This window comes from Euprymna scolopes, chromosome 6 (assembly GCF_053919585.1).
Source record: "Euprymna scolopes isolate OS-2025 chromosome 6, ASM5391958v1, whole genome shotgun sequence".
In the NCBI taxonomy this organism is placed as follows: Eukaryota; Metazoa; Mollusca; class Cephalopoda; order Sepiida; family Sepiolidae; genus Euprymna; species Euprymna scolopes.
In genome coordinates, this window is record NC_136487.1 from 77,561,176 (window position 1) to 77,575,298 (window position 14,123).

A 14,123-nucleotide genomic window follows, 5' to 3' on the forward strand; every position below is an offset into this window, starting at 1 on the left:
ATAGTGAAATAAATAAATAAATAAAAGAGAGTCGGATATGTTAAACACTAGAACGATGTGCATTAGGAATGTGTAAAGAAGGGAAAAGAAGAGAGAGACAGGAAGGAAGGGGAAGGAGATGTTTTGGCGGGAAAAATCTCGGAGGCTTCACAGGTAGGCGTGTTCCGTTCATCCATTGGCTTAAAATGTGCTCATACACACGCAGAAAAAAAAAGGAAAAAAAAGAAAAACACACACACACACACATGACGATTATAGAGATAATAACGGTTTGAAGATAACAAACAAAGAAACAACTAAAACAAAACAATAAAAAAGAAATACACATTGATCAATAACGTTAAGCAATATCACGATTAATCACATCGTATGCATATATATATATATATATATGTGCATGCGATTTCATTAATGTGATTAATCGTCATTAATGTTATTATATATATATATATATATTTAAATAAGGGAGTAGTCACCAACAATGTGTATTTTTTAACATTATTTTATTATTCCGTGTCTTGGTTTTTCATTGAGAATTATGTTTGGATCATTGTAATAATGTTTTTAAGTCATTGAAATCGTTTTTACGCGCGTTTCAGACGTTCTGTGACGCGTCCTCGTCAGAAATTATTTTCAAATGTGTTGGAGATGTAAAAATGGCGATTTTCGTAGGTAATTTGAAGTTTTTCCAAGGGGTGGAGGCTTGTAAGTGTTTATTATTCATTGGCATGCTCAATTTTTATTGCTCTTTTATTGGGCTTGCGAGGGAGACCGTTGACCGGGCTGTAGTCGCTATCTCTTTCTCCTAATGTTTTTTTCTTTTCCTTTAGGGTGGGGTAGGGTGTGTGTATGTGTGTGTGTGTGTATATATATATATGTATGTATATATATATATATATATATAATTATTGCTATAATAATTTTTAAATACCTAAAGACACTAGTGTTTCATCCTTTCGGAAATCATCAGTGCAGGGTGTCACGATTATTGTTGGTCGGGAGATTCGAACCTGGCCACGAAGTCATCTCTGACTCCATTACCAAGGAACAAATCCAAGCGGCCAACTTTAACCGCGAGAAATACCGTTGAAATTTTAACATTTATTTTTAAATGTTGCGACATCCGTGCATAGTGATCTAATGATTATAACACCATGACCTGCGCATGCGAGCTTAATTGACCGACTTTCTTTTCAACTGTAAAGTTCTCAACAATAAGAACGGAGTTTTTAAAGGGGCTTACATAATTAGTACTACTAGCGGGATCTGTGGAAATTCCACAGTAGACTCATTCATATGTAATATATTAATATTGGCATTTTCTAGGTGTACAGCGTAAATGGAAACACTCTGATATTATTATTTGTTAAAACTGCAAACGCATTTATCTAAGCAAGTAAGGACGCCCGACATAGCCCGGTTGTAATGTACGCTTAAATAAGATATTTTCAATCTTGAAAATTTCGTATATATTATTATTATTATAGAATTAATGTTCTATCGATTTTTATATATTATAAAATTGCGATTAAAAAATTAAAAAATATATGCATTTGACTTGGGTGCATCAGCTTGAATGGAAACCGAAACTAAAATATAGGAATATATATATATATATATATATATATATATATATATATATATATAACTTGAGTTTATTCAGTCATAATCGAAACCGAAACCGAAACCAAAACTTATAAAGAATTCTTGGTAAAATTATTTATTACCAGAAATGGAAGTCCGTAAAAATTAAACGACTCGGATGTAAGCGTGACAAAGAAAATAACGCACGCTATCGTATTAATAAATAAATTATCATTATAACACACACACACACACACACACACACACACACACACACATATATATATATATATATATATATATATATATATCAAAAATGGTGATTAGTAAAAACCTGAAGAAAGTGCTCAATACTATTGCAGAGCAAATATATATATATATATTTTATTACCGTTTTATCTGTTTAGTTACACATGTTTCTGTTAACGAATCGTGTCAACGATCCAGCAACTTCGTCAAACTTTAACATAAGTGGTCATTATGATTTGGAAAAACAATATTAGAAGAATACGTAGGAAAATACGGGGGACCTGAATTCTGATTTCACAGCATTTAAGTTTAATAATAATAATAATAATAATAATAATAATATATATATATATATATATATATATATATATATATATATATATATATATATATATATATATATATATATATATATATATATGTATATACACTCACGAGGGATGTTCCGAAGAAAAGCCACCAATTTTTTAACTCAAAATATTGAAGAGTTACGAAACAGAAGTAATATGATTAACACAATTTTTTCACCACCATTCGCAATGCACGTTTGCAGTTTGCCAGTGGTGACCGATGGCGGTGCATGGACACCTGAAGCACGCTTTTTCATACGATAGTCGTTCCAAAAGTAAAACCTCCTATTTGAAAACTTAAAATATTGAAGAGCTACGAAGACGAGAGTGATACCATTAAAACTAGCAATCTTTGTGCCCCAGAATTTTCAACAGTCATCTCAAGTCACAATGCACATTTGTTATGAATTCAATTACGAATCTCTGCTTCTAGGTCAACTCCGTGGCATATATATACATATACACACACACACACACACACACACACACACACATATATATATATATATATATTTTATTACGGATTTATCTGCTTAGTTACACGTGTTTCGGTTACCGAAGCGTATTAACGATCCAGTAACTTCATCAGACATTACAGAAAACTGTAATGTCTGATGAAGTTACTGGGTCGTTAATACGCTTCGGTAACCGAAACACGTGTAACTAAGCAGATAAATCCGTAATAAAAAAAATAAAACATATCTTTGCTCGGCAATAGCATTTAGCACTTTCTTCAGGTTGTTAATAATTACCATTTTTGCTATATATTTCAAGGCTTACTCAATATGATTAATTTGAAGAGATAACATACCAATTTAATATTTGAAAATATATGCTGCGTTTATGACGTAAACAGATATTTTTAAACGAAACATTCGTTATAATTCAAAATATGTGATAATATTATGACATGAAAATGATGTTTTTGTTCTATTTTTTAACGAACCACGGTCGTTCGAATTCAAAATGAGCGATGCGTTGATGCAAAGTAATAGGTATATATTTTTTTTATTTTTGATATCTATGTTTTCCATTAATTTTGGTTGGAAGTTTGTCTAAGACAGATATAAATTCAAGTTTTGTTTGTAAGTATGAATTTACTGATAACAAGAGATAAATTGTAGACGCCGTTACGTTGTTTATTTGATTAGATTTTGTAATGAGTGCTAATAAAGAATCTTTGTCTGGATTTAGTTAACACTAACCTGGGTGCCCGGCGTTTCCCAGGTGTTTGAAATTGTGTGTTGAGCTTAAAAATAAAAAAGGCAGGCTCGTAGGAAGAAAAAAAAACGTGAAAAAAAACTTGACGTCTTTGTCCTAGCGTTCATCACCACACCGGAAGTGACGAAGGTTTAAATTAAGGCCAGTCAATCGAAAAGAATGGAACTTTTTAAAAAATCGGCGAAAAAGCGACCCCTCCCTGTAGAAAAGTGCCCAGTTGAGAATGAAGAATTTATTGCTTTTAGTCATTTTTAGATATTTATCGTCCGAAGGGTCGTGCTTCAAAACAATAGCAATCTCGTGAAAATCTATGGCTGCTGTCAAAAGTTTTAAGCAGACTTACAAACATACATACATACATACATACATACATACATACATTTAAACAGACAGGTGAGATTTATATGGTAGATGAAGTAAATGAGTGTAGCTTGTTTAAAGTTAAATATTATGATTATGTTGTAATGCACAAGAGAAGATTGCACTAAAGATTGTTGTTGTTTTTAATATTATTTTTATGTTCACTAAGTTTTTTCTTTTGTTTTCGTTGAGTTCACAAATGTATATCTAATGAAAATTATAGCATGGTGCAGTCTATATATTTCCCCTTTAGATGTGAGGGTTCGGGTGAAAATGTTTTGTTGTTGTTGATGTTTGTTTTATAGTATTGTTAGAATTTCTATTTTTTTTTTCGAGTGCGGTAAATATTATTAGAAAGGACAGATAAAAATGACGACTGTTTGTAAAGATAGTGTTTGGTGAAGTTTCTGGAAAATATTTGTCTGTGTTTTATTTTTTTTAGTATTTCATATTAAATGAAAAACAAATACAAATGTATTTTTAAGTCTTCGTTTTTTATAAACAAATTTTTATTAATGTTGGAATATATATCCCCGTCGACACGATGAGTAAGATGGAGACGTTATTTTTTTTTAATTCATACGATTTAGAAGTTGCTTCTCCCCGAACTTGTCCTCAGACTCACCCAAAACACTCATTGAATAAGTTACCAAGAGACCACAAGAAAGATATACTATAACATATTTATATGATTAATTGGGGAAAGGAAAATTTTAAACGAGAATTTTAACGGAATATTAGAATATCTAGGTATTTAATATAAAATATGTTAGCCGTTTAAGAAAACCCCCCGGTTTCTGGAAACTTCAACTGAAGTAAAATGAAACAAGTATATATATATATATATATATATATATATATATAGGGTGACCCCCCAAAAACATAGAAAGTATATCTAGAACATATGCTGTAGAACGAAGAAAAAAGGTCAAAGACCCTAGTGTTTTGATGTAATGTTTTAAATATAATAAACTAGTTGTGAGATAAGTTTCATTTAATTCGGACAAAGCACTAAGAAACAGATCCTAATTAGAGTTTGAGCCCGTTTTTATTGGGTCAACATATATATATATATATATATATATATATATATATATATATAGTCACCCACATACAGCTAATCAGTGCGGTTAAACAAGCAACTACCTCAAGCCGGGATCGAAAACCGATCGCCCAAACGACAGTCAGTGCCTCTAACCGTCGCGCTATACTGCTGCTGCTATGCCGCCATTGTCCAAATACCGAAGCTCAATTTGTTTACATAAAGAGCATCGCTTCATATGCTAATGGTAATTTGTATACCACTTCCCAAATGCTCAACCTAAGATAGGGAGCATTATATATACGTGTGCATATATATTCATGTATATATATATATATATATATATATATATATATATATATATATATATATATATATATATATGTATATACATACGTGAAAAAAGAAAAACGAATGAATTTATAAAATGGTAATCAACGTTTCGTCCCTTATTGCAGGGGACATCTTCAGGATATTAAAAGGAAAAATGCAGAGGAAGAAAGCGATCATAGACCATACGTAAGTGAAAAGGAAACAATGTTAGGATCCTACCCATAACGGGAAGGAAACTATAAATATGGGCTTTTCTTTTTTCAAAACAATATAATGTCAACCATCGCTGGTATTTATTTATTGTTATTCATATATATACGTACATATACATGCATATACGGATATATATATATATATATATATATTTACTTATATATATATATATATACGTATATATACGTATATATATATACGTATATATATACGGATATATACACAAACACACACACACACACACACATATATATATATATATATAGATATATATATATATATATACATGGTAATTCTATTAGTCTTGACAGACTATGGATACCCTACGATGTAAGAGTTCATGTGTAAGGATATTTTTGTGGCCAAAGTTCCGCAATCTTTAACTACACCTCTCCTGAGTCGGCGTTGTTAAATACTGATTGTAAGTGTGGGCTCAAGATGACTGGACACGATGCTGGGATAAGCGGGGAGCACATAGATCGCCTAGAATTCACAAATGGTCATTCATCTGGTACTAAACAGTCTCAACGTTGCTTAACCTGGGTGGAGTGACGTGAAACGGTGTATCACTGTGATTATGCTATGTATACATACATATACACACAAACATATATATATATGTATATATGCATATATATATACATATATACGTATGTACCCCCCCATATATATATATATATATATATATATATATATATATATATATATATATATATATATACTAGCAAAAGTAACCGTCGTTGACTGGGTTTAAAAACAGCCTGCAGAAAATGGACTCTGATTTATGAAAGTATGATAGTTTATGATAAGGAAGGGTTGTAAAGAGATAGCTTCGAATTTGGGAGTATCAAAACCAAAGCAAAATATGATGAAAGTAAAAATAAAATAGATAAACTTCATAATTTATTATACCATACATGTTCACACTGAAACACTTATCACAATATTCTGTGGATCTATATATAAATAAACACTTGTTAAACTTTGTGATATATTTCCATTCTATGGAGGTCAGGTGCGAACGAACACCCATTAATTTTATTATACCATATTTCTTCAAACTGAAACCTAATTATCAAAGTATACTTACGCAGATAGATATGAAAAGTCTTTATCAATGTTTGTGTCTATTTCCATTCTATGGAGGCAATTTTATTATACCATTCCTATTTAAGTAAAAACATACTTATCAAAGTATTCTTATGTACACCTATTTCAAAAACACTTGTAAACATTTTTTAAATTTTTTAATTTTTTATTTCCATACTTTGTGGACCAGGCGCGAACGCAGACCCCACAATTTTAATGAACCACCGTTCTGCAGGATGAAACATACCCATTCCTGTGTCTCCATACATCTACTATCATTATATGTGATCAGTTTCGTAAAATAGTTAACCATATAGGAGCCTATTCGTTACCACACACACACACACACACACACCTATACACACACAGCCTATCAGCTTTATATTATATATATATATATATATATATATATATATACATATATATATATATATATATATATATATATATATATATATATATATATGTGCGGTTTCCTTAAAACGAATATTTATTTATAATGTATATATTCAATAAGACTATCTTAAAGTTGCACCGATTTTTAAGATCAATGAAAATGGATTTACACTTTCAGAGCTTATGTAACTTTATTAAACATTAAAAAAATCACACGAATATACACTTAATTTACATTCATATTCTTAAAATTACTGCGCCTTACACGTGTTTCATTGAATGGCGTAAACCAAACAAATCATCAGAAACTTTTTATTTATTCATTAAAAAGGAAAATGTGCATTTTATTTGATTACCTAATAAAAAGCCTCTGATGATGTGTTTGGATTATACCATTCAATGAAATACGTGTAAAATGTAAAAATTTAAACAATATGAATGTGAATTACGTATATATCCCTGTGATTTTTTAAATGTTTAATAAAAATTTATATATATATATATTTATATATATATATATATATATATGTGTGTGTGTATATATATAATTTTGTAAGATTTTTTTCCATTTGAAACTGATTTTTAATTCAAAATTATGAATAATTTTACTCAATATTAAAATAGCTCTAGGATATCTATGCCCATTGAGCTTATTATATAACTACATTACAACGAGCACTGTTCTTTTAATAGTATCAATACATTTACTAGTACATTAAAATAAACTCTGTTCTTTAGACTCCAGGTCTAATTCCCTCAATATATGTATATATATATATATATATATATATATATATATATATATATATATATATATATATATATATATATATATATATATACACTTAGTAGCAAAAAAAAAAAAAAAAAGAAAAGGAGCCATACAAATTTTATACATTTTATTGCACTAAAAGCTATATTGAACTATGAACAATTTAACAAGGAAACTTAAACGAGACTAACAACACAGAAGAAGACATTTACTTTAATAAATGCTTAGGAGGAAATCGCTTCTTTAAAAGATCAATCCTTTTAGATATGTTCTCAACCAAAAAGGAACACTGTGAAGAGGAGATGCCATTTCATTCGCTTTGCATAGCTCCCCACAGTTTGTCATTGTTCGGAAAGGTTCTTTCATCCAATGGATGAGATATTATGGACCAACTATTCTCGATTGTGTTTAAATCGGGGCTTTGATCTGGCCAAAATATAACATTAATTGAATTGTCAAAAAACTATTTTTTGTGACTTTACCAGTGTGTGCAGGTGCATTATCGTGTTGAAATTAATGTTCTGGGATATTCCCAGCTTCTGGATACTTGGTAACAGTCCTGTTTCTAATATTCGAATGTATTCCTTTGCATTGATTGACTTCTCACATCTAATAAGTTCCCCAACTCCTGCTGCAGTAAAAGTTCCCCATGCCATTATCTCTCCATTCCTGTGTTTAACTGTCGTTTTTATGCAACTTGGTGAAAATCTTTCTTCAGTTCTTCGATTGCACCATTCGGGAGCATCGGGCGCATCAATAACAGGACAAAATCTTGTTTCATCTGACCAGAAATCATTCTTGAACCAGTCTGTATCTTTCTTGCCATAATACGAGAAAAATCTCTTACTATCATTGATTTTCTTCTTAGATAACAATGGCTTTTTTGCACACCTTTTAGAAGAAAATCCCATTTCTTTCATTCGTCTAGAAAGATAATTTCCAGACCCTGTTTTGAATTCTTTGCTATGGTCAACATAAGTTTTCTTTCAATCCTTCAAAACAGTTAATTTAAGCCTGTGGCCATCCTTGAAAGTGAATGCTCTAGGGCGACCAAATCAAGATTTTCCTTTTACCAAGCGTTCGACTTCAAACCTTTGACCAATTCGCTTCACTTAAGAAAGAGATGTTTTCACTTTTTCTTTTCTTAAAATATCAAAAATCTGCTTGTAAGTCATTTTTGACTGCTTTAATCCAGCAATTCGGTTTTTTATATCCTCGCCAAGATTCGGTCCTACCATATTTAGGAGTAATGTTCCATTTATTATTATATGGTATAATAATGATCTGCAAAATATAAATTTTCAGTTAAAATTAACAAAAATTCATAGACAAATATTGAAAAATCGATTTCTTCCTTCTTTCACTCTTGGCCCAGTTTTTGGCTCTTGATTACAATCAATGAATTACAATCAATGAATTATAATCAATGAATTACAATCAATGAATTACAATCAATGAATTACAATCAATGAATTACCAATGAATTTTAAGCCAAAAAGAGATTACTTAAAATGTAAGCTATAAAATTATCATATTTCGTAATTGAGCATATACTGTATTAACAAAACCAAAACTCCAAAAAAGAAATTGGTAGCAGCAAAAAGTGTATTTATAATGCTTGAAATTGTCCAACCGGTCTTGAAACAAATGTAACTTACAATGAAATACACATTTTGTTGCTACAAATTCCTTTTTTTGAAGTTTTGGTTTTGTTAATACAGTATATATATATATATATATATATATATATATATATATATATATATATATATATTATATATATATATATTATAATATATATATATATATTATATATATATATATTATATATATACATATTATATATATATATATATATTATAACGTAGAAGTATGTTCATTAATTGGTAGCAAATAACCCGATAAGAATCTAGTGTATTTACATACGTTCCAACTAATCCATATGATCACCATTCTAATTATAGACAATTTATACACACGCAAGATCTTTGCAATTAATTCATAATGCTTAACGTTTTGTTAAATTGGCCACAATTATTAATGATGTGATAAAAAGGAATGCTTATCGGAGAGCATCAACACGAGTTACTGATTAGTTTACGATTTGTAGTTGGCGTTTTGTGTCATTAGATGGCAGCATTGATTGAAAAGCCATGTTAGAACTAAATTGATGAGGAATATTAGATGCAATTATTGATACTTGATTTTCCGATAAAAACATCCCGTTGATCTCGTAAATTAAAACGAATTGAATATTTTATGAATTTATGAATCTATATAAAAAAGTGGAACACGTAGATTTCTTTTTTTTCTTTCTTCGTCACACATTACATTATATATATATATATATATATATATATATATATATATATATATATATATATATATCTTAATGTAAAAGGAAAAGAGAGAGATCAATTCCACAAAAGGAGACTTATCCGGATAATGCCAAGCTCAACAGTAATTCTTGGAGTTTATACAATAGGACAACAAGAGTATGAAATGAAGACACAAAACTATATATAGGTAGATATATAATGGTCATTTATTGAATAATTGAATACAGGCAAAATTTGGGGGATAGAAGGGACACTTTATGCCAGGGCATTTCGAAGCCCATTGCTTCTCATCAGAAGAGTAGAGAAGGTGCTAGGTAGCATGGGGGAGATCCGGCGTCTAGCGTAAGGTTCATTAGGGATGAAAAAAATTAAGAAGAATTATAGAATGTTGAGGGAAGCTTTATTGAATTCTAAATAAATAAGAAGCTTATTATATATAGTACGTTATATAAGAATATATATGGTCTTTAATATACTGTTGAGATTAAGGGGTGTATGTATTATGGTTAAGTAGGGGGTGTATTGTTGCTGTGTGGTAATTTATTTTAACGGTTTGTGGGGTGTCTATTTTCTATGAAGTGGTAATTTTGATTGATTTTTTTGGGGGGGATTATGTAAGGTTGTAAAACTGAAAGGTAATATGCTGCAATATATTTAGATTAGGTTGGAGATTAGGGTGGCAATGACTATGAGTGCGTATAACTTGATGTAAAAGGTTAAGTATACATATTGATGTGAAAGTGGGGGAGTAAGGAAACCATAACTACTTATGATAGTGGTAAAAATATACCAAATAATAGTAGGGTAATTATAATAATACGGAAGATAATATAAAAATAGTAATGACAATTATAATAATAGTAGTAATAATAGAGTTGAAAGTAAAATAAATTAGATGTAAAATTGAATATAAAAAAAAAAATTAATATTAAGAAAAATAATATAAAATAAATAAAATAAAAAGGAGGCCGGTGAAGGATACCACTGGAGGCTTTTAGTCAGTACTCTGCACAGTTGGCGGCGTAGTAGGTGATGGCCGATCTTGTGTAAAAATTTGTGAACAATTGCACAGTTCATGTCCTCTACTATGTAGCAAATCAGATCTTTTCTAGATGTAGCACTGCTTTCCCTAGATAGGGAGGGGGCGGTAAAAGGAGCCCTAAAAAAAGCTTGTTCCCATGAAAGCTTGTCATCTTGCTGCCGTTGACTGGCTATCCAATTGTACAGTCGAAACAGAAACTCAATTCGAAGTACAAAGCATGTGTTCAATTTTGGAACGTGGAATGTAAGAACATTGCTTGATCGTGATGATTATTTCGAGAGGACGACGGCGCTAGTTGCAAAAGTACTGAAACAATACAACATTGACATTGCTGCCTTGTCTGAGACACATCTTTTGGAATCAGGTGAATTGAAAGAAATTGGCAAAGGTTACTCGTTCTTTTGGTCAGGTCGGAAAGAGGGGGAGATGCATAGTTCCGGTGTTGGCTTTGCAATAAAATCAAATATTGCTGACTCTCTGGATGCTCTTCCTCGGGACGGTGACGATCGTTTAATGACCCTTACAATGGGACTCACAGCTGGAACGGGACTGACACTGGTAAGTTGCTATGCACCAACTCTAAATGCAGAAGAGGTAGAAGCCACAAACTTCTACGAAAAGCTTGGTGACATAGTAAGAAACGTAAGCTTTCATGACAAGATCTTACTGATGGGAGATTTCAATGCCCGGGAAGGCTCGGACAGGGAGACATGGGGAAATGTGATTGGGGCTTATGGTATGGGGAAAATAAATGACAATGGAATTCGCTTGTTGTCATTTTGTAGTGAACAGGGGCTCTTCATTACAAATACTATGTTTCAGCAGCCAAATCGTTGTAAAAACACATGGATGCACCAAAGGTCCAAGCATTGGCATCTTATTGACTTTGTTATAACCCGGAAAAGAAACAGGAGAGATATTCTTTTGAGTCGATCATTTCATGACTCATGTTAGCTGTCGGATCACGCCCTGATTCGATGCAAGACATCACTGAAACTAAGACCTAAGGGCAGTAGGCATATAATTAAGATGCCAAAGCCATTGATATGAAATAACTGAACACTAAAAAGAAAGAAGAATTGTCTTCTAAGTTAGATGCGAAGTTAAACGAAATTGTGATAAACAATGATATTGAAGAATCCTGGAAAAAATTGCGGGATGCCATCTATGAATGTTCAAGCGAAGTACTAGGACTTTTCAAGAGAAAGCATCAGGATTGGTTCGACGAAAATGACATTGCAATTCAGGTTATTTTAGACCGGATGAACTCTTCGCATAGGGCCTAGATATCAGACAATATTTCTGCAGCGAAAGGTCGGCTTATCTCAGTGTCAAGAGGGATGTTCGGCGCCGATTGAGGAAAATGAAAGAAGATTGGTGGTCTGCAAAAGCCTCAGAGCTTCAGGCTGCTTTTGATAGGAAAGATGCGAGGGTATTTTATGAGGGTCTGAAAGAAGTTTTTGGACCACAACAATGTGGTACTCACCCGTCATAGGGGCAGATAGTACAACCTTGTTGACTGATAAGAATGACATCCTTAACCGCTGGAAGGACCATTTTGAAGGAGTGCTGAATTCTTCTTCTGATGTTGACGATGATGTTTTGAGTTCTTTGCCTGCAAGAATCCAAATACAAGAACTAGATGTGATTCCTAATTTTTCTGAAGTTCTCGCAGCTGTAAAACAAATGCTACTGAGAAAGTGTGCAGGTGATGATGGTATACCGGTCGAAATATTCAAGTTTGGGAGAACACACTTTTGAAAAAACCTTTGGAGTTATTCATCAGGCTCTGGGAAAGCGGTTCTGTACCTCACGATTTCAGGCACTCGCCAATAATCCATCTCTTCAAGAATAAAGTAAAGCGCATTGATTGTGATAACTACCGTAGAATATCACTGCTCTCTGTGGCTGGAAAAGTACTAGCCAGGCTCATTTTGAACAGGATAATCATTCATCTAGTAGACAAAATTTATCCTGAGACGTAGTGTGGTTTTAGATCTGGAAGGGGAACCATCGACATGATCTACTGTTTACGTCGAGTTGCACGTGAGAGAAATCAGGGTCTGTTTGTCGTTTTTATCGACCTAACCAAGGCGTTTGACTCTGTCAACAGCGTCGCACTTTGGAAGGTTTTAAATAAAGTTGAAATCCCTGAAAAATGTTAAATGTAATAATATCCTTTCACAAGAATATGGAAGCACGTGTAAGAGCAGACGGAAAGTTCTCTGAGTCATTCAAGGTAATAACCGATACGAAACAGGGTTGTGTTATGGCACCTGTGCTCTTTGCCATCTTCTTTTCAATCATGCTCGAGCATACTTTTAAAGATTACACGCAAGGTGTCCATTTTGAGTTTAGAACTATCGAGGGTCTTTTTAATCATCAAAGATTCAAAGCTAAAACACTAACAAGAAGCAAAATGGTTCGTGATTTTCTTTTTGCAGACGATGCTGCACTCGTGGCCACTTCATTTGAAGAAACACAAGAATTAGTTGACACGTTTTCCAATGCCGCAAAAGCATTTGGTTTGTACGATTAGTATTAAAAAGACAGAAGTTATCTACTAACCAAAGCCCACCCCGTTGCAGCAAGGTGGTGTGAATATTCCGAGACCAGAATATGTGGAACCGCCTCAGAAAATCTTAGTGAATAGACAGCCTCTAAAGTATGTTAAATCCTTTGCATATCTCGGAAGTAAGGTGAATTCGTCAGCATCACTTGATAATGAGATATTGAGCAGATTTTCAAAGGCGATTGATGCCTTCGGCAAACTGCGGTCAAGAGTATGGAATGAAAGAGGTTTGACTTAAGACCAAAGTCTCAGTTTATCGTGCAGTGATTGTTTCAATACTGTTGTATGGATCGGAAGCCTGGACCCCATACCGTAGACAGATTGAGCAACTGGATATATTCCATAAGCATTGCCTTCGCAGTGTATTTGGATTAACATGGGAGGACAAGGCCCCTAACTCGGGATTGTTTGCTAGGTGCGACATTTTAAATATTGAGGCCTTCCTTATGAAGTCTCAGCTTCGGTGGGCTGGTCACCTTGTTCGCATGGATGAAAACCGTCTTCCTAAGCAACTAACATACAGTCAACTAAAAGAGGGTAGTCGAAATGTGGGTCGTCCAT

At 32.5% G+C, this 14,123-nt stretch overlaps 1 protein-coding gene across 2 annotated transcripts in view; it reads right to left on the minus strand.

The window, feature by feature from the left end:
• Positions 1–14,123, minus strand: part of LOC145277717 (uncharacterized) — a 606,741-nt gene that overhangs the window by 435,835 nt on the left and 156,783 nt on the right. The gene's annotated exons all lie outside the window — the stretch shown is intronic.